The sequence below is a fragment of the Rhinolophus ferrumequinum genome, chromosome 7 (assembly GCF_004115265.2).
Source record: "Rhinolophus ferrumequinum isolate MPI-CBG mRhiFer1 chromosome 7, mRhiFer1_v1.p, whole genome shotgun sequence".
NCBI lineage: Eukaryota > Metazoa > Chordata > Mammalia > Chiroptera > Rhinolophidae > Rhinolophus > Rhinolophus ferrumequinum.
The window spans coordinates 59,948,467-59,960,885 of NC_046290.1; the positions used below are offsets into that span (position 1 = coordinate 59,948,467).

The 12,419-nt window shown below is 39.0% G+C and overlaps 1 long non-coding RNA gene across 2 annotated transcripts; it reads right to left on the bottom strand.

The window, feature by feature from the left end:
* Window positions 1-7,210: 7,210 nt before the first annotated feature.
* LOC117025158 (uncharacterized) lies at window positions 7,211-8,595 on the bottom strand. 2 transcript variants are annotated; one of them, XR_004423555.1, is made up of 3 exons: window positions 8,512-8,595; window positions 8,151-8,214; window positions 7,211-7,865 (listed from the first exon to the last, which is right to left on the bottom strand). It is a non-coding gene; the product is annotated as an uncharacterized LOC117025158 (long non-coding RNA). The 2 variants fall into 2 exon arrangements; XR_004423556.1 differs by having other exon boundaries at window positions 8,151-8,217; window positions 8,512-8,575.
* Between the last annotated feature and the right edge of the window lie 3,824 nt (window positions 8,596-12,419).

Consider the following 12,419-nt stretch of genomic DNA (forward strand, 5'->3'; position numbering starts at 1 on the left):
CTCCCAAAAAATGCAAATAGGGGGTAATTGAATTGTTAGAATGCAGATAGACTGCCCAGATTCAATTATGATCTTGGGCAAATTGCTTAACCTCCCTCCCCCATGCCTCAGCTTTCTCCTCTGTAAATTGGGAAATAGCAGTATTTACTTATGGTGCACATTGTGGTTGACTCCCATAAATTTGATCTTTTCCTCTCACATTGTATAGTAAGTGGTATGGTTTGGAGAATTGCCCCAGCTCCACAAGTAAATTCGAATTCATCATATCAATCAAGATAATCGTAATCCTCTGGATTCAGGAAGATGAGTTAATTATAAAACAGTATTCCTCCTCTCCTCACTTCTACCCCCAATTGTTGTTGTTTCAGAAACAAGCAGCTGATTAAATAAAGTTAGGCCAATCATAAGGATGAGGAGACAATTTTTTCACTTTTTCATTGTTTGTGGGGGCACTCTCTCACCTTTGCTACATATAAAAAAGGAAGGTTTCCTGCTGATGGCTGAGGGAAATTGGTGTTAGGAGTGCAACACTGGATGTCAGGACAGAGACAAGAACTTGGGGACCTGGTGACAATGGGGAGCCACTAGATTCAGCAATCAACCCTGAAGCTGCCCTCTCTCTAGACTACCAGTTAGTTATGTGAGCCAACAAATGCTTGTACTGTTTTAGTCAGCTGGAGGTTTTCTTTTTCCTGTAATTCATAGTCAAACACCCCGATACCCTATCTCAACGGATTACTAAGAATTAAATGAAGTAATACCTAAAAGGGACTTGGCATGTAATAAGGACGTAACAAATATAAGCTAAATTTCTCTATCAGGGAAATTATGAGGTACAAATAAAATATATTTTATCAGTGGGTAGATTTTTGTGGCCTCTCAAATTATTCTCCCTCTCTGCCTAGAACACAAGTGACCTCAAATGCCATCGTCAGCTCCTGACCAAAAACTCCCTTGGAGGTGTTCTCCCCAGCAGAATTAGAGAAGCCAGAATAACCAGGTGAATATTTCCGTCAATGATAGAGAATTTGGCTATAACAGGAAAAGATTATTCTGAGATTTATAGAATCATGGAATAACATATATAGTTACCTTCAGTAAGGAGATTCGGAAAATAAGCAGACAGGTGTTGATATTGCTAGTGACAGCTCAAGAAACAAAGACTCAGATTAATTGAATTGTCCCTAGTCTCATAGCAGAGATGAGTCTCATCCAAGCCTGGTTCTCATATTAGTGGACACCTGTTCTTTGGGCTGTCCAGAATGTTACCCTTTCCTTTAGGGCACTGCCCCTTCACTACATTAAACATAATTCTTTTGGGACTGTCAAAAAAATGTTTAGTTCCTTTTTTACTAGGCTAAAAGAAAATTATTGTTTCTTTAATAATTGCATATATAGTCATTGATCCATTCCCAAGCATGTTAAAATTCAAGTTTTAAAAGGAAGCAAAAAAGGATAAGTAGACAACACTTACTATCTTTAGTTAATAGATGATTCTGTTATATCTTTTAGGGTCTGGAATACACTGACGAGTGAATTAGACAAAAAACGTCATGAGAATTTGCTGGCAAGAGAGAGAATAGATCTATTTGAAATTAAATATGATTTTGAGAGTTAATATCGGGGGCAGAAGTTTGCAAGTCACCAGAATATGCCCTGGACCTGGTGTGTGTGTGAGTGTGTGTGTGTGTGTGTGTGTGTGTGTGTGTGTGTGTGTCTTGGTAGTGATGTTGTGTCATTGCCTCATTCTTGGCACTCAGTCAGTACTCAAGAAAACCAGATTGAAAATTTGGAATCTGTGCTTTAGTGAATTGAAACTGACCTTCAGTCACTAAGGAAAAATCAAAACAAAACACACAAGAATTTAGATAGGACATTTTTCTGCCAAAAAATAATTTTTCCTTGATGTTTTCCCTTAGTTGGGCCAATATTCCAATGAAAAAAATAGATAGGTTGGTCAAGAGTTCAATATAATTTTCTGACTTTTGACCTAAAGTGACATAATAAAAAATCAATGACAGAGAATTATATTTTTTTCATGGATGTATGTGTCACTACTTATCTCACTTAGACATATTTAAGAGAAAAAAGTAGAAAATATAACTAATGGTATTTTGTTTTACTTGAAATGTTAACTCTGAAATTAATTCTAATTTATTCTACAAATCTGTTTATTCTATAAATATAGAAACTAGTATTTATTCTATAAATATAGAAACTAATTCTATTTTTTCTATAAATATTTATGTCAGGTACTCCTGTAGGCACTGGTGACACATCAGTGGACAAAACAAAAATGATAACAAAATTACACGGAGATGAGGGTTTAAAATACTGTTAGGCTTCACACTCTTTTGTGAACTAATTTGTTTGCTGTAATTGCTCTCATAATTGTTGGTTAGACAGCTATTATAATGCCTTGATTTTGAAAACTTCAGTTAGGGTTTAACTTCCTGTTCTTTGTTGTGCCCAGTGGTATAGGTAGGAGAACTAGGGAAGCTAAGAGGATGTTAAATTGATCTTTGTGAAAACAGAGGAGCTGACTCAGATAATTTGGAGGAAATGGGGGAAAAGTGTCATCCAAGGAAAAAAGATCTATGTGACAGGAGATTTGGGATTTTTATAGAACGGACAACTCTGAGGGAAACTGGTCAAGGTTTAAACAAGATATTAGTTATCTTTGTGGTGTGAGGTGCATTATCAATGTCTCAGTGGTACTTAAGAAAACTTCTATTGCTTCAATATTTTGGGTGGGGATATTTTGTGGCCTTTGTTCCTCTTCCTACATCTCCTCCTCCTCTTTTTCTTCTTTTTTTCCTTCTTCCTCTTCTTTTATGTCAATTATTAATATGTAGAGAATAGCCATCGGGGAGGAACAAAACAACCTATCATTAAATTAGTTTAAACCAGGAAGCCATTAGACTGAAGTCCTACTAATACTTTAGCAGCCTAGTATGCAACCAAAACCTAAGCCTGTAAATGCTTCAAGGTTAAGCAATCAAAACCTAAGGATGGGGCCGTTGGTTGGCTTGGTTGGAGTGCGGTGCTTATGACACCAAGGTTGCCTGTTCGATTTCCGCATGGGCCAGTGAGCTGCACTCTCCACATCTAGATTGAAAACAATGCCTTGACTTTGAACTGATTGGTCCTGGAAAAACACCCTTTTCCCCGATGTCCCCCCCCAATAAAAACAAAACAAAACAAAACAAAAACTAAGGATAACCAACCACAAACAGCTAACTAGGCTTTTACAAATAATGCAACCACTTAAGCTATAACTAATCAAGTAATTTCCTTGCTTTGTTTTTACCTCTTCTCTATAAATCTTGTCCCCAGCTCCTGTAGGTGGAATATTCCTAACTTCTTCCAGTTCGGAGTGGCCCGATTAGAATAGATTTTTGCTCAAATGAACTCTTAAAATTTTTAATATATCTGAGTTTATCTTTTATCAGTAGTTATATTTGGGTTACATATAATTTTTGAAAACATTCAATATTGTAATATAATTTTATGTTTGGGAAAGATATTGCCCTCATAAATTAAACATTGTAAGTAATCTAGACAACACATTCTCGGCAGGGATTTTGAACTGGAGGTCAATTTAATATTTTTATAATTGTTTGGAAGAATATGGGTTTAGAAAGGCTGAGACACACTGAGCCACAAAATTTAATTAAACATAAGATTATTGTTCATACCTTGGAAAAACTGCTAGCCTAATCAGCTGCAACCTTAGTAATAGTAGCAGAAGTAGTAATGATAATGATAATAAGAAAAATTGTAGTAGCGAAGGCTTCTATTTACAAGGAGCCTACTGTGTATCAAGCACCGTTCTACACATTGCTTCACTGAATTCTCACAACTCTTCTGTGAGGTGGGTAAATTAGTTGCTCAATGTTACACCGATTTGTAGCCATTTTTTGACACATCTGTTGGGCATGGAATAATAGAGGAATAATATATTATCTGTCATTAGGGATTCTGACCCATTATGAGGATGAGAACAAAGAGCCCTTTACCCTCAGAGGGGTTTTTAGGACTTCTAGTGTTGACCTGGTCTCAGAATGGGCCTCTTGGTTCTATAACTCACCTGCTTAAGAGCCCACATGTGTCCTGAGGCACTGTAGAATCTTTGGATCCACCTAAGAGCAGAAACCTTTAGTCTACTTAGAATTCTCATTACAGAAGAAAACAAATAGCTGGATACTTTCATCATCACTTGCAAATACAACAAACAATAATGGTGAGGTTACTTCTCTTTCTCTTTCTCTCTCTCTGTCCCTCCCTCCCTCTCTCCTTCCCTCCCTTCCTCCCTCCCTCCATCCCTCTCTTCTTTTCTTCCTTTCTTCCTTCTTTCCTTCTTTCCTTCCTTCCTTCCTTCCTTCCTTCCTTCCTTTGAAATCTTTCATGTATCTATTCAACAAAGTATTGAGAGGCCCCTTTGTGCAAAGCCAAATGCTAGATGCTAGGACTGTATGAATGTGATATAATAAGAAATATGTATTTTAATCTTCCTCCCTGCTTCCTAGCACAGAGCTCTTAAAACCCTTGGGATTTCTTGAGTGACAGTGGTGATAGTAACATCTTTTTTTACTCATAATAAGCTTCTTTCAACCATTCCTGACTTTACCCTAATGAGGTGACTCTTGGAGGATGGGGGCTGGTTGCCAGAGGATCCAACCATGTGATTAGAGGTTTGCAACTTTCAGCCCTACCCCCAACCTACAGGTCAGTGAGAGTGGCTGGAGGTGGACTTAATCTCCACAGGCCAGTGATTTAATCAAGCATGCCTACCTAGTGGAATCTCCATAGAACCTCTAAACTATGGAGTTCGGACAACATCCAGGTAGGTGAATACATTGAGGTGCTGGGAGGTCGGTACTCCTGGAAAGGTCATGGAAGCTCCATGTCACCCGCCACCCCAAACTTTACCCTGTGCATCTCTTCCATCTGGATTCTCCTGAGTTGTGTCCTTTATAATAAACCATAAAGGTAAGTAAAGTGTTTTTTCTGGGTTCTGTGAGCCCTTCTGGTAAATTATCAAACCCTTGGAGGGGATCATGGGAAAGCTCAGTTTATAGCCAGTTGGTCAAAAGTACAGGTGACAACTGGGATCTTATGATTGGCATCTGAAGTGGGAGGCAGTCTTGTGGGATTGCTCCTTATCCTGAAGAAAAGGGTTTGTGCTAACCCTGGGCAGTTAGTGTCAGAATTGAGTTAAATTGTAGGATATTCAATCAGTGTCTGCTGAGAATTGGAGAACTGCTTGGTGTGGAAACACGTACACCTCTGGTGTCAGAAGTGTTTTGTGGGTTGCGAGGAAACAACAGTTTTATTTTAGTTAATATTTCTTTTAATGGTGTACAAAACACAGTCCTTGTCTCTTGAGGGGAGAGTGTCATTTCCACAGAGTGTAGAACACAAACACCATGAGGTTAGGAGCCATCCAGCCTTGTTTTTGCCGGATCCTCTGCAGCTACCCAGCTCAGTACATAGCAATAAGCAGGTGCTCCAAAAATATATTGACTCCATAATACAAGTCTAGTGTTACTTCACTGATGAAAGGGTACTCTTGAAGCCTCATCTGGTTCATGCTACCCTACAGATTGCCCAAGTTGGCCTCAGGAAAAACAGAACCAGTGTACATTCAGATCCTGAGAGTGCTCATCCAGAATACACACCTTATGAAAAAGTAAGGATATTCAGGTCTGGTAATGGTATACTGGGTTTGCAAATAACACATGTTCTTTTTCATGTTGCTAAAGAGTCCTTGCTAGGAAACGAAACACTTGTAATTTAATATGTAATGTTCTCAGAGTCTGTAGCCAAACCACCTCAAGCTGTGAACGCCTTAGCTCTGAAGAGCCAGTCAGGGTCAGGGCAGGGCAGTACTTGGCCTAATGCCCCTTTAGAATAAACCAAACAGCTACAGGAAGTGGTTTCCATGATTCAGTAGGTGGCACACTTCCTTTTGAGTCACAATTGAATCACAGCTGTGAGAGGCGAAAAAGCCCTTTCTTTTTTTTTTTAATATCCCATACTTTTCCCCTATTCCCAGTAGTAAATTTGTCACAGTCTGACATATAATATATACCCTGTTTAGTTTAACATGTTTAACCAAAAAGAAAAAAAGGAAAAGAAAAAAGCAAATCAATTATTACAAGGCAAGAAAGGGGGAACACAGCAAACTAAAATGAATCCAGGCATCATTATTTCATCAGAGGGCAATACTCTCTGAGCAGATTGAAAGAAAAGCAATAGGCTGATTTCACTGGGGTTATTAAAGCCCCTGGTTCTCTTGACTCAAATCTGACCCATTTCCAGTGGAAGCAATTAGATCACACTTACATAAACCGTGTTGCTTTAAATGGCCCCGCTCGCCTCTTCACTCACTGACCTGGCATGTCTGCTTGGACGGCTGTTCTCAGTGTTGGCCCAAGCATGGCCCTAGCTCAGCTGTGGGTGAAATGATTCTGTTCTGAATGTACTGAATGCTGCTGGCAATGCTGTGAATTGTTTTGAGGCTTAAGGAAAAACCTCATAGATATCAACAAGTCATAAAAACAGACATATTTCCCCTCCCCTTTTTCCCAGTGTGCTTTTATTCTTCAATATTTAAAGCTCTGGGAATGTAAATATTCATATTTTCACTGATGAATTAGAGTCTGCAGTGTCTTGCTTCCTTCTGCTCCAATTTTTAACGATTGGTTTCATGTTTCAGAACAAAGATTCAGAAACTCGCACTATATGGCCCATACGTACATCACTCTTTATGACTAATAATCAGACTGGAATCAGAAATCTTATGGCCAAGTTAATATTGCACAGCTCCTTCTGTGAACTATTCCTATAGTTTTTTTTTTTTTTCATTGTTTTTTTTTCAATTGGGGAAGGGGAACAGGACTTTATTATTGAGGAACAGTGTGTACTTCCAGGCCTTTTTTCCAAGTCAAGTTGTTGTCCTTTCAATCTTAGTTGTGGAGGGCGCAGCTCAGCTCCAGGTCCAGTTGCCGTTTTCTAGTTGCAGGGGGCACAGCTCACCATCCCTTGCGGGAGTCGAACCGGCAACCTTGTGGTTGAGAGGACGCACTCCAACCAACTGAGCCATCCGGAAGCTCAGCGGCAGCTCAGCTCAAGGTGCTGTGTTCAATCTTAGTTGCAGGGGGCGGAGCCCACCCTCCCTTGCGGGACTCGAGGAATTGAGCTGGCAACCTTGTGATTGAGAGCACACTGGCCCATGTGGGAATTGAACCGGGAGCCTTCGGAGTTAGGAGCATGGAGCTCTAACCGCCTGAGCCACTGGGCTGGCCAACTATTCCTATAGTTTAAAAAGCACAAGATTGAAAGTCACACAGGTCTGTGTTCAGATTCAAGCTCAACAAAAAAACTGTAGAGCTGTGTCCTTGTTTCAGTCTCCTAATTTCTCTGAGCCATAATTTCCTCAGTCTATAAAATGGGATTCTAACATCAGGACAATATACTATGAGAACAAAATACGGTTTTTATATAGTGCCTAGGACAGCTCCCAGCTCATATTTGGTGTTTAAAATAAGCTAGTGCCCTTTCTCTTTATTTACAATACCTTCCCATGGGGAGGAAAGAACAGCATTTGGACACAACAACTGCATGGGTACGCTAAGTCATGTCCTCTCCAAAGACGTCAGTCCCATCCAGCTCCTTTAGCAATTTCATCAACAACACCTGAAGTTCATGTGATACCAAGTGGTATCCTTAATGGAGTGATGAAGCCCAGCCAGGAAGCAGGCTTTAAAACCAAAGCCAGCTCTTCTGGACAGGACAGTTGTGGCTGATAGATGACAGCCAAATGTGAAGGGAGTCCTCATCTGACATGCTGTAGGGAGCGCCTAGAGGATGAACAGGGAAAAGAACCATCAACAGCATTCATAGCCTCACAGACCAGCCATGATAGCCTGGGTCAAACAAGGTGACAGCTGGCAGACAGGTAGAAATACTAACACACTGTTAGATTTGAAAAACCATTCTAAAACGTCTATCCTCCCGTATCTCTTTGATGCCTCCCATATCCCTTCAATTCCTCCCAGATGGCCATTCTCAGAGAGTGACGGATTTTAGAGAAGAGTAGTGGTACCCCCAAAAATTTAAGGTCCAGGACATCATCTTGTACTTACCTGCCATCATTTCTTATATTGTCGTTGCCTGGATACCTGACTGTCTCATCCACTGGACTGTGAACTGCTAAAGGCAAGGAATGCATCTTATTTATCCTGTAACAAACACTTACCTGTAGCTCAGTGCCTAACCCATAACAGGTGCTCAACCAATGTTTGCTGACATGAAAGAAAGAAATACAAAAAAGTCAAGTCAGAAAGATGGAGAAAACTTGAAACAAGAATTGGTAGCCGCGGGGGCCAACGTCCCATTAAGGAGGACTGGCTGGATAGACTCATTTTGAGGAAAGTAGCCAGAAGTCAAAACCACTAGTGTGACAATATGCAGAAAAGAGGATGGAAAGTGTTTTGAAAATCATACGTGTTCGGCCATCCAAGCTGGACACATGATTTCTGGAAGTGGGGCATTCATTGTTGGAGTGCAGTGCTTCTGGTTGTGTGTCTGCTGGAGGCTTCTGCTTAAATAACAACCAAGAGTAGGATGACTCAGCAGCCGGAGGATCCGGTGCTCTTGGGCTGCCTCCTTTAAGTGACAAATCACATTTCCCCGGGTGTCTGTGTTGGTCTCTGAAATGACACACCAATAGCTCCTTCCTTGCCAGCCCATCAGCAGGGGTGCCAAGTAACCCATTACTAATTTGGGAACTGACAGAAATTGTTTGACAGGCATGATCTCACACTCCAAGTGTGGAGTTCCTCTTTAAAACAGGCTCTTATCAATGGGTTTCATTTCTGAAATTTAGAGACATCTTACAAATTTCTGTTTTATCTTCCTATCAAAGCCTCCTGATCATTTTTAGGATAAAGTCAAAATTTGATATCTAGGCAATTGAGGTCCCACAGAAACAAATCTATACCTATTATCCCAGCATGATCGACTCTCACTTTGTTTTGTTTGCTGTTTTCCCTTAAGACTGGCTTTCTTCAGTTTCCTTCTTTGTTTTTGTCCCTGGCAGATAAACAGCAACAGAACAAAGCTTTAAGAAAGAGGCCTGGAAAGAAGAAATCCTATCTAGTAGTTATTTCCTGAAAATTGCAGAAGTTACCATTATGAAAATCTAGCAGCACAGCACTTTCATATTAGTCATCAAAGAGCAGTGTTCTCTGGATTTTTTGTTTGACAAATGCTAGTTACCTTTCAAGTAGGGATCCGAGAATCACTTAGGTACAAGGATCAAGAAGTATACTTGCAAGAGCCCATAAATTAAAGTTGTGAATTGGACTAGCTGCAAAGTGCTCTGCCTGAAAAGAACCAAATACAATTTCAACCTTTTATTTTTGAAGCACTCTAAGTGTTTAAATGACTGCAGGTCTGATTCAACTTTGTAAACCCAGGCTCAGATGAAGGAAGTAACCCATACTGTCCACAAACCCACTCTTTATCTCTAATACCATCCTTCCCACTCACTCCAAACAGATTTCCTGATGAGAATTTTCTCAGCTGCATCAGGTAGGTAGTCCTCCCTTATCCGCAGTTTTGCTTTCTATGGTTTCAGTTACCTGCCATCAACCTCAGTCTGAAAATATTAAATGGAAAATTCCAGAAATAAACAATTCGTAAGTTTTAAACTGCATGATGTTCTCAGTAGCGTGATGAAATCTCACGCTGTCCATCTCTGTCCAGCCTGGAACAGGACCCATCCCATTGTCCAGCATCTCCACACTGTATATAATTAGTCATTTAGGTTATCAGATCTCTGTTGTATATCACAGTGCTTGTGTTCAAGAAACCTTCATCATCTGAGGATCAGTAGACGTCTATGGCTATGTCACAATGCCTAAGTTATTCACCTCACTTCATCTCATCGTGTAGGCATTGTATCTTCTCAGATCATCACAAGAAGAAGGGTGAGTACAGTACAATGAGATATTTTGAGGGAGAGAAAGAGACCACACTCATAACTTTTATTGCAGTTTATTGTAATAACTGTTATATTTTATTATTAGTTTTTGTTGTTAATCTCTTACTGTGACTAATTTGTAAGTTAAACTTCATAATAGGTATGTATGTACGGGTATAAGAAAAACCAGTATTTAAAGGGTTCAGTACTATCCAAGGTTTCAAGAGTCCACTGGGGGTCTTGGAATGTATCCCTCTTGGATAAGGGGGAACTACTGGATAGTCACTGGTGACCCAGTATATTGTTCTCATATTTTGTGTTTCCTCAGAGTTTAGTTCAGTGGGTCCTGTACATGTAGTGGTGCTTAGTACCATTTACTCGATTCGAATTTGAAAGTGGAACTCTCCATGTGTCTCCAACCTCTGAAGATTCCACTCAAGAATAACAGGAAATTGTGGCTTTTGTATTTAACCCTCCCCCCCAAGAATTTTCATTGTCAATATAATTATTATTGGCAATAATAATTTCTGTTGGCAGATGGTGGTAATTTTACAAGTCCATTTTGCCTAGACAGAAACATTGTTTTACTTGAGATAAATGTTGGATAACAGAATTAAAGAGAAAAGATACTCAGAACTTTGTGTGATTCTAATTCACTTGCAAATTTTACTTTTTCCACTTTGAGACTTGCTATAGTTGTGAGTCCTTAGGAAATCCATTCGGATTGCTTATAATAATTTTGAACACTATAGAAAAATGAAATGAAACAAAACACCTTGTTTCATGAGTTTATTGTAGACATTTTATAACATGTAAATAAGCACACAGAAGAAACTGAAACATCTGTATTTTCACAACCCAGAAATAACCACAATTAATATTCTGGAGTTTTTCCACATATAAGGAATTATGCTGTTGATATAAGAAATGCACAAACCTGTAGAAAATTTTTATGACTTATTTGAGCTAAACTGACAACATTTGCCAGGGAGCAAGATCTCAAATGCTCCAGAGTATAACAGCTTTGCAGTTTCTTTTAGGCATTTGAAATTAAGAAGGGAACATAAGGAAGATTACATTAGGGTGGGAGAAAGCAAGTCAGGGACGGGGATTAGATTACAGGATAAAGATTATGTGCTCTCTTGAGGGGTAGTCATGCATTAGAAGGAAGGGTCTGAAAAGGGGCATTTCAAAGGTGTGTTAACCTAGATGCACAGAAACAATGGACAGGGTTTGCTTAAGGCAGATAAGCCTTTTATTAAAGAAGTTATAGGCCTGGGGTGTGACTACCTACCATGACCTGCCCAGTTAGGAATTTATGATCAGATCACCCTGTTAGGTTACTTTTCATAGAACTCCTTTTTCGTCCACATGCTGACCGTGCTACTTTGCTACCTACTTTTAAAATGTAATAATAGGTGATGTGCCTCTTTCTACAGCAATTTAATTGTTATAATGATTTTATTATTTTATGACTTTTTTAATATATTTAACCAAGCCTCCTTATTTTTCTCATTATTATATAAATGTTACATACACACTTTTGTAAATAAGTATCTGTCTGAATTTCCTATTCATCCCCTATAAGTAGGTTTTCTGAATCAAAGGTCATGATTTTTATTTTTTAAGGTAGGTAAAATTTCTCCTTAAGTAATTTGTATCAATTTATACTCCTACAAGTAGTATAGATGTTTTAGAATCACCATGACAACCTCCACTGCCAAATAACTTTAAAATAAAAGATTGTGTGTGTGTGAATTAAACATTTATTGAGCGTCCTGCTAAGTGCCAGGCACTGTTTCAGGAAGAGTGAGCAAGAGTGAGCTCACTCTGGAAGAGTGAGCAAGGGAGACAAGGGCCCTGTCTCAGAGATCTTAAATCTTGTTGATGGAATTGAACAATAAATAAATAATATAATTTCAGGCTGTGATACATGCTGTGAAGAAGAGTAAAGCAGTATATGTATGATGCATTTGCATAAAAATGGGGTCGGGTGAAGTTATCACTATTTTAAATAGATAGACAGGTAAGCCCAGTACAAGGATATAACATCAAAATAGAAATGGTTTCTACAACTAATACCTGATTATTTCAGAAAATTTTTAGTGTGAACAAGTATAAAGAGAAAAAATAACGTTAACTATGATCTTAGCAATTTGCTTTATATCTTTTCTGTATTTGTTTCATCACACACACACATGAATTCTGATGGAAAAATATGGCGAATGTTTAAATAAAAACAATTTATTACAGTAAAAAACACATTGCCATTGATCCCCCTCAAAATACCCTCCTTGCTTTAAACACACTTACCCCATCATTCTTGCCATTTTCTGAAGAAGTTCTGGAAGTCCTCTTTAATGAGAGTCTTTCGTTGCTCTGTCCTGGCTGCCTCGATGAACTGAATCGATTAAAAACATTTACCTTT